Below are 10,538 nucleotides of genomic sequence, written 5' to 3' on the forward strand. Positions count from 1 at the left end.
AATCCCATTTCTGTAAAAATTACGGTTTAAAAGTTATTGTAAATTATGTCATTTTCCCATAAAACCCCCATTAAATAACAGAAAAATCGGATTTTCCCAAAAATGGCCCGAACAATTTTGATCAAAATTTAGCATGTTATATTCCTTTAAATTATGAACAAAATTGTACAAATCCCATTTCTGTAAAAATTACGGTTCAAAAGTTATTGTAAATTATGTCATTTTCCCATAAAACCCCCATTAAATAACAGAAAAATCGGATTTTCCCAAAAAAAGGCCCGAACGATTTTGGTAAAAATGTAACATGTTATATTCCTTTAAGTTCTGAACAAAATTGTACAAATCCCATTTCCGTATATTTACTCTCACCGCTTACACATGATAAAGGTTGTTGACAAACTTATGGGAGAAAGTATGTGTCAGAATGCTGATACCGTTTATTTTACATGGTATCGTTTTCCCGATTCCATCGTTTTATTTGATTTCCAATACATTAGCCAATAACACGATAGACGATAGAGTGTGCTGCGTTATGACTCTATCAGCTTTCAGATTTCTTTGCACACAAAATCAATACATTTCTGGGTCAGTGATCTGGCGACACGTTGCTTAAAGTGAGTAAAAGTTATTCTTCAAGAATATCTAGATGAATATTGCGAAAACATTTACAAATTTTAAATAGGTTTTAATTTAAAAAAATAAGTATTTGTTAAAATTAACCAATCTAACAATTTCTCTGACCTCAAACCAAAATCAATTAGAGTGTTTGTGCGTTGCGGAATATCTAAATACAGTGTAGAGCTGGTTGAGTTTTAAACCCCTATAATGTATTGGTTTTCCTAATAAACCAAGTAAATGTTTATTCACCCAGTTGACTGTTTCTATTTTACCATCACTGGACGAATACTCATTATGTTTGGTTGAGATTGGATTTATGAAATTTATTTTTGTAGACAAGTTGCTTTTTTGTTGAAGTTACTAAAAATATAATGATTGTGTTCTTTGATGTATTGTAGAAATAGTTTATACATTCAGTTATTTTTGCACGTTACCCTGATATAATGAATATTATCAAATTGATGATTCCTCTGCTTAAAGCTATGCATTTTTAACGACTTGGATTGAACATGTTTACATGTTTTAAAATAAAATATTTATTGCTGTTAAAACCTAATCTATTTGTTGTGGTCCAAAGTTTTTTCCAATTCGTTTACAGTTATATGCTTTAAATTCTGTCTGTATTCACTGGTATATAACAATGTTTTCAGCAGTTTTTCCACATAATAGTTTTAAACATTGTTGTAATTATAAGATTGGTTTTCATATATTTTTTAGGTATGTATATTGTTTTAATATGATCGAACTTACTCTTTTCTTTGTTTCTAGGTAATTGAAATGAATACAGTTTGTCTCAGTATTTCCAGTCAATGTAAAGTTAAGTATAATTGCTATAAGTAATATAACTTTACTAATCTTATATAATTTTGAATATTTACTATTCAAAAAGTCTAATTACAGTCTTTACAAATCACAAGCTAAAAAAAGTGTGAAACACTCGTGGATAAAGTTAACTTTTGTTATAAAACAACTTATTATTATGTATTATTTAACATTAGAAAGCGTGCCAGAAGAGTACCTTATAATTCATGTTGGAAATTACTATTTTTGGACTTTCAAAAGGGATGTAAAATATATTCAACAATTAATTCGCAACATTTTATTTAGCCTACTTGGTTAGAAAATTATTCTCAGTTCACATGCAATTGTAGAAAATAAAATGTTAGGTACACAATTCACTTTTTTAATCTCGAAAAGATTTCAATTTAGGTACAGGAATTTTATAACATTTAATGTTTCCCTCCTTTATCGCAAATGTATTTTAAATCTCGGATAGTGCTAATATTTTCTTCCCAAAGGCAATAAATATTTAACCTATGTACAAGAGTAATTTATATCGTTTTCAAATAACATCCTTGCATTTTATTACACGAACGTTTTGTTGTACAAATTAAGGTATTTCCTCCCTTAAAAGAACGAAAACTGCTTCCATTTCCGAAATAACTTTGTTTAGCACCCGACGACTCTTTACAAAGGTGTCGACAGATACTTGGCAATCTAATTAAGTCTTACTTTAGTTTCACTTTACACTTTTCAACAATTGTATTTAAAAGAAGTTTATACTTATAATTCCAACAATACGTACTTTTCTTGTTTTATAACTATTGAAATCAATTTTTTACTTATTTTATTCTATAAATATTTCCTTACTTTAAATAACCTTTCTACGGATAAACATAGTATTTCAAAAAAAATCTGCGTACTTTGTGTCTTTGCTACTAAAATACAACTTAAGTTCCGGGTGAATGAAAAAAGAAATCTCTAAAACCTAATTTCACAAAGACAGTTTTAAAACAATTTGAAGTGGAGTATGTACTAAAGAGAGGACTAAGTTAATAAAGTCGACCTAGAAAACCAACAAGAACCTTTATGACACAGAACTACGAACATTCTTTGTGAAATTTATTCTAGGTAGCTGCAAACCAAATCAAGAATACGAAAACTTTTATAAACCCCAATCTTTTTTATTGATTTCTTTTAGTTTTCTTTTATTTGTATAATTATTATAGTAATGTTTATTTGTATATTTTAGTAGTAAAAAGAGGATTTAAATCTTAAAATTATCGGATGTAATTTTCAATAAGTAAATTCAAAGTGTTAATTAATATTAAACATTTATTTTTATTTTTCAGTAACTACTTTCTAGACCCTTTTCGATGATTTATTTTTTTTTAATATTACCACAAATATTGACACTTCGGTGTCAAAATTTGGCAAATATATGGAAAATTCAGTTTTGAAAAACTATCTGGCATTTTAAGTGAAATATGGTAGATGCACACATCAATTTTCCATCAGTATTTTATTCGTGTAATCTACCACATCATTATACAAATGGCAAAACAACTTTCTGTTCATTCATAATGTTAGACGAAGTTCACAGGTTTGCCAACGACAGCGCTAACTGCAGCGTTGGCAGTTCAGCACTAATCGATTAGATAGCAGCACTCGTCAACATTCAAAATGTAACCACTAAATTTTAATGTTCCCATTTTTTATGTAAATATTTATTATTGAATTACAGTACATTGTATAGATCAAATAAACGATTCTAGTTGCTTAAATAAGGTGATTAAACATAAGGAAAAATAATGAAAGTTGTCTATGAAAATGAGTGGGTTGTATAAATAATTTTCATCTTCCAAGTGATTCTAAACCATGATGAAAAGGGGAAAAACATTTTTTCTCGGTTGAAATGTTATCGAAAAATATTTTGTGCAATGCACAACTGTATTTGTTTTTATACATTTTAACGTGCACATGAAAGTGGTTCCTAAATATCACAAAGTAGATGGAAAAGGTTATATTTTTATATTAAAAAATATTTGTTTTTTTAAGTATCGTTAAGGAGTTAGTTTAAGTTGTTTTACTCGTTCTTACCCCTTAACAAAGAGAGTAGAAATCAGTGAATTCCGTAGTCTTTAGGTACCATAAAATGTTAAATTTGTAATATTGTATTTACAATTTAAGCTTAAATGAGTTAAACATCTTGATTCACAATTTATTGATTACTGTGCTATTGTTGTGTACTGCATTCCTTAATTAAGTTCTCCTTGTTAAGAGTTATAAAGTATTTTTAAGGACATGAATATCTTGAATCCATACTATCATTTATGCTGATTACTACGCAACTCTTTTTTACCACTTTCCTTTATTAAGTTATTTAATTAAATCCACTGTATGGCATAGTTGTAAATTATTTTAATAACAGTAACATGTTGATTATGTATATGTTTGAAATATTTATCATCTTCCTTTTGTGTATAATTTATCAGTTCTTGTGTTCACTCGGGACGATCATTGACACTACCACTGATTTAAGTGAATAAGTGTAAAAAAAATACAAGCGTAATGTTCTAATAACACACCTCTACTATGACGGGTAATTTGCTATCGATGCTCACTAAAACAAATACACCGTTTACGGGAGCTCTACACTACTGAGAGGATCTTTGCCCTCTTAAAGTGTTTACATAACATCTCGTCTCCTCCAATAAAGAATTAACACTACCTGGTCACCATGGCAAGCCTTATATCGTTGTATTATAATTCACCAATCGGTGCTCGAGTCACTCAAATATAAAACGACCAACAATTCCAATACAACAAACCGACACCAGATCAAGTACACTATCCAAATTGCAAGAATAATGGTTACTTCACTTTGAGTATGAATGAAAGTGTAAGCTAAAACTAAATTTATACTTACAATCCTTACTGCATGTGATTCACCATTAAATCAACATTATTATAACTATAGCCCAACATTTATTTCATTGTGTTACCAACAAGTATACAGCTTGTTATTATATCCGATCGATAATCTATACCGTTTTCCCTCTCAGTTATATTTGATTTCTCTGAAAACCACGTGAGTAACTCGATTGCCAAAGTGAATAAACGAGAGAAGTCCAAATTAGTTTATTGAGTCTTCAAGCGCTGGACAAACTCATTTTGACGCCAAGAAAAACAAACTTGCTCGTCTTCTGAGCCCAAACAGCACTCTCTTGAACCCCTCGATCTTCAGTCCATTTGTGCGTCGTTTAAAAATACCCTTTTCAATTTAGGTCTTTAACACTCGTCGAAAATGAGTTTTATGAGAAATGCTAATTCTGAACCGCAATTTTGGGAAAATATATCGTTTAACTAACTTGTTTCTTATTGGAAACGTCAATTTCTTTTATTCGATCTACAATTTTGACCTGAAGAAAGGTATTGCAGTTATTGATGTCTTAGTTCGAAATTTCTTGAAACCAGGTGGTGGTGAGTTGTATTGAAAGGTGATGATTTTGAGGAGGGAGGGGGGGGGGTAAAATTTACACCAAATCCTCGGACATAGTATGTCGGTTGTGTCCAGTGTTCGATTTAGATTTATTAAATAGCTGAGACCAAACGGTTTATTCATTTATTCATTGGTCATTCAAAAGCAAATTAAATCCCGATTTTGTTTCACATTTAATTATTAGGACTACTTTAAAAACATTTATACTTAAAAACAATTATTGATGTTGTCAAAATTACTTTTAGACCTACCTGTAGAAACAGGAAAGAGTGTCTCGTTGTTTATTTGAGTTTCGTCCCAGTCCATGAGGAGGGCCATGTACTGTGGAGCGGGTAGTGGCGTCAGCCCACAAATACTCAATCCTCGGACCCCCAGACATTGTGGGACAGAACTCCTCGGTACAGAAGTCGGAGACAATCCCATAGACCAAATTTATTCCGTTGAAGAAATCTACAACTGGAACAAATAAGTTCTATTTCAAAGAAGGATTTTATGTTCGATACGCTTTTAATTATGTGCCTGGATTTAGAGCCTTCCCCTTCTCATCAACCAAAACTTAAGTTAAACAATAATTTACTTAAAATTTACAGATGGATTATTCAACAACAAAATTTATATTAATAAGAGGGTCTTTCTTTTCACAATAAGAGCAATTTTTTAACTATGGGACCAGTCATTATAATACGCAAGTTTTATAGTCTACTAGCTTAGTAACTGTCCTTCATACTGGGTTGGTATATAAGTTTAAAGTGCTTATTGCAGTTATACTCAAGCTTTGCGTTTGCAATGGGGGAGGACAAAATTTGCTTCTTTAAATTGACATTAGCCTATACTAACTACGGTATAAAAGTCTTCCTGATGGCAAGACTGCAAATGCAAACTTTAACAGGATAGGATCATAAACATAGAGTTATGACCTTATATTGATGTTCCGTGTAAGAGATAGACGCCGCCGAGGTTATCTGTAGGTCGTTCGTCATTGTGTTTTTACAGCGAATGTAAACTCTTTTTTCACAAATGTACGAAATACAAGTGTAGTTTCAAAGTCTTTTCATAAATCCCTTATAAACAATAACTTAATCCATATTGGCACAGTCGTTGGTCAGCTTGAAATGTTCAAGATGTGCCGTGTACCGTAAAGATATACGGTTTGTAAATCTCTCGATTGTTAAAATATATTTGTATCAGTTGATATTAAAGGTAATTTCGCTAAACATAATATTCAAGAAATTGATCGAAGATATTTTTCGTGTCATGTAGTATTTTGTTTTGATATAATTGAGCCAATCGGTAAATTAAACACTGTTGCGACTTTAGGATATACGAGTGTACGTCAACTGAGGTTGTCTTTTTAATATTACGACCAAAATGACAATAATTACAAGAGTTACAGACTTTTGTCCGTATCTTCGAATATTAACAATGAAATCGTTAAGTTGAACAAAATAAGTAAAGTAGTTAATACAATAAATGGTGAATGTCAATCAGAAAAGCGAAACTGACGTCTCAGCTGTCAAAGACGTCGGAGTGATGAATGAATCTGTTTATCTTGAACTGAACAGTGCTCTGACCCGTCACTAAACACTGAGTGCCAATCAACTAGTAATGTTTTGGTAGTAATTCAATAGTAATGGTCAATTACGACAAAACGTAATATATATGTTTACCTTGAACTGAACATTAATTTGGCCTTTCTTAGTACGAAGATATCTTTTGGCAATGTGTTGGCAGTAATTGAATAGCAATGCGAAACATACATCTAAAGAGTTACACATCTTGGGCTGAATATCGCTTATGTATCGTCAAGATTTTCAAAAGTTCACAAAACAGAGCATTTTGGCCTAGAATGTAGTTGTAAGCTATTTTTGTTTTTATTGTTTCCTCTTTGATCTTTTAAATTCCTTTAGACGACGGAGGAAGACTACAAAAAATCAAGCATTCACTATGAATAGGATGTGCGTGTTGTAGTTCCTTAGTTGCTGAATTGCGTAAAAAAATGCATGTCTTAACCGGAACATAGCGTACAACAGTTAATTTATATTCATCTGCCACTGTCAATTATAAGTTATCGATTTGTTTCGGCAATATAATAATAATATGACAGTAGTTGTTGATTTATATTTTGCTTACTACCCCAGCACGAAAATATATATTATGTGATAGAGAACAATATTAGATAATAATCAAACAGTTTGATTGAAGCACAACTCAACCGGTTATATCACAACTTAGTATTATGTAATCAAATTACATAGTCAAAATTCTTATAGGCTACAATTTCTATAAGCTCAGTACATTTACGTCAATTCAATACAATTGGATATTTTAGTAAGAAGTCGTAAAGGAAAGACGCAGATCACTTTGGTTCTCGTAGTAATTAAGCTCGTTTGAAATCTTAGATTTGTCTTGACATTCCGACACGCTTCTCACTCCGCCCTAGATGGAACGATTCTGGAATTTAATTAGTCGTTAATTAACATTGAGAACGGATTTTCTAATACAAATCTAAATGCTTACCTATAGTTGTCAAGTGCATTAATATTGAATTAACTAGGCGTTGTTTAATTATAGATGTCCTTGAACAGGGCTACAAACTTTTTTTGTCAAATTTCATGTTCTGTATGTGTAAACATGTTTACAGATTCATCTTTTTTAGTTTACTTAAAATTTAATGCAGTTTTGAGTAAAGGCGTAAGAATGTATAATTCCGTATTAAATTATTATCTACAAATTGGAATATAAATAGGTATACATATTATATACCCAAAGTAATTTTGTAAAAATATCTTGCGATAAAGGGGACAAGATTATGTATGCTACGTTTTACGTTATCGTTTAGGTATATTTTAGAGACAAGCAAACTCAACTTGTATGAGCCACTAACATGGTATGTACCTAGGGTTGGGAACCTCCCCTATACCTTGTAGTTGGTTCCTCAGGAGCTGTAAGGCCTTTTCTGTCTCCTTACTTCCTACTAAATGGGCTGATGATATTGTTCATTGGTTATCATGGGGTAGGCGAGGATGTCCCTAATGGGACAGAACCATGCTTTAAGCCTCTGTCATAAGTTGGTAATAAATTTGAGAGCCATTTTAATTGAAAACAAGATTATTTAGCATAACAATAATAAATAAACTATACCACTTTACACACATAATGAAACAGACAATCACGAAATTGCAGAGAGACTATAAATTCAACGATTATGACAATGTATTCAAAGATTGGTTGCGGAAGTGTTTCAACATTATAAAGAAATTTAAAAGTGAATGTAGAGAACATGCAACAGGAGGTTAAAACTCCACGCTGCTCATCATACTATTTACATAAGTAAAATCATCAGAGAAAATCCTTTCTGGCGTTATAAAATTGTAAAAGCAGATTTTATGACCCGTAGAATGTAAGGATATCTTTGAGAATCGCAGCGATATGCACAAACGAACATGAATACGAGAATCTGACCCTTCAATAAGGGTGAGATTGTCGATATCCGTTTACAACTGCTTGGATATCCAAAGAGTGTTCGACCTTTCCTTGTGCACAGGAATGCTTGGGTGTCTTTTTAAAATACATTTGTTGAACCGTGTTCTTTTTTTACTGTTTTGAACAGTTGTAGACCTCGTGGTGATGGTCATTTTTATCTGAAAATTTAAAACATTATGTTGAACAAAGAATTATAAGTTCTTTAGTTAAAACCTACGAGCCCTTTATGTTTATTACATACATTTTTGGAGTAGCTCTATTTACAAGTATGAAATGAAATTATATATGTAATTAAATTACGTGTGTAGGTAGGTACATATTACGTATACATTACGTACATATTACGTGTATATTACGTATATTTTAGGTATGTTTGACGTATTAAGTATATTGATAATGTTACCACCCTGTCTTTCCCGGCGGGGGAAACACTTTGGAAATGCTTCCCCTCGTAAGAATTTCCACTTCGGACGTCGTGGTTTCCTTTACAGTTAATTAGTCTACGTGGCCTCCTGCTCTGACAATTAATTACCTACCGCAGGTCGCACCTTCTTCTCCTTAGAAAATGTTATTATATGCTATTTCACTTTCTAACGTTTTTTTAAATACAAATCCTATATATTACCAAGTAATTCTATTTCGTACATATTATTAACTTTAGTAAGTTATCCAAAACAATATTTTTATATTAGTAATATTCTGAAACACACTACAAGCTATCACATTAGATGAACACAATAATTGCTCATTGTGTTTAATTTGTTTTCTGAGGTATACAAATAAGATCTTGTTTCAACTCACCTTATAAGAATTGCGTTAAATGTACTGATGATGTCCGATTGTAGCGGATCAATTGACTGATTTGCGTTTTTGTGCTGTAATATTATGTTAGATTAGTTTTTTATCGGGGTTACATTTCTCAAAACTCTAGAAGTGGATATATTTCTTGACCGTTGCACTTTTATGAGATAACTTTCCAAAGGATTCTTGATTTTTACCGAATACATTTGGATAATTCATATCTTTAGGGGGCGCTGATATAGGCAGCGTCTGTTGAGTTATTGTTTGTGGCATTTCTATATGTTTAAAATTCTCGAAGAACTGTAACTTTACTGTGTATTGATACAAAGAAGTAGAATGTGTTTGGTTTTTGTCAACAATATGTTTTATTGATTTACGAATTAACTTCTTCATCATCAAAAATAGAGACGTTTAATTTTTCCTCGAATTCTATTAATTCCTCCTCAAGAATGTCGTTTACAATATACCCTGTAATAGAACATCGTTCTGTCTTATAAATTAGTACATTTATACTTCAGATTGAATCTAACAGATTTATATCTAACTATTGAAGTATATGAGTCAGACCTCCCTAGTTCGAGACAGATCATTTCCATTATCGTATTGTTGTGATCTCCACTAGCTTTCCCATCTTACTTCACCGAAACAGAATTTAATTATATTTAGATAATGGAATCGACCAGTAGTCTATGGTGACGAGCAGTTATATTTTCCTTTTATAAAAAATAAATAAATTCATGGCAAAATGACTCCAGATCAATAATTCAAACTATAAACAAGTTTTTTTGTATCCACTATCCCTGGATTAACGGACTGAAAATCCACGGATATTCAAGGAAAGCTGTAAATGGATATTGACAATCTTTTCCGCATTGTAAGGTCGTGTTATTGGCTTCATATTCTTTTATGCTTGCTCCGATTTCTCAGCTTATGCTTCCACTGTTGAACCAGTGTTTCTTAAAACGTTTAGCAAATATTGGCTTATAGTTGGAAAAAACTTTAGTTCCAAAATATTAACTTGATTCCTTAATTCTACTCTTATTAGGTTATTTAACTTATTTGTACAACATTATTTTTAGTTGAAATACTTTCTGAACAATTTTAAATCATTACTTTTGAGCTCACTGCTTTCAACTGTAATGGATAGTCGAGCTATTCATAACTTTAAATCAACACTAGTGGACTCGTAATCATCCTGAATAACTTTTAACATTTATATTGTTGACTGAAAACAAACCATCTACATTAAAATGAAACACTTAAGTTACTTAAAATTGATTACCAACTTAGAGAATATAAATTGGGATAAGAGCTTTAGAAGACGATAATTTTCGTTGACCTCAACAGCAATCAG

This window comes from Macrosteles quadrilineatus, unplaced genomic scaffold (assembly GCF_028750875.1).
Source record: "Macrosteles quadrilineatus isolate MER2022 unplaced genomic scaffold, UCM_ALF_1.0 Scaffold_2__2_contigs__length_208266976, whole genome shotgun sequence".
Lineage (NCBI taxonomy): Eukaryota > Metazoa > Arthropoda > Insecta > Hemiptera > Cicadellidae > Macrosteles > Macrosteles quadrilineatus.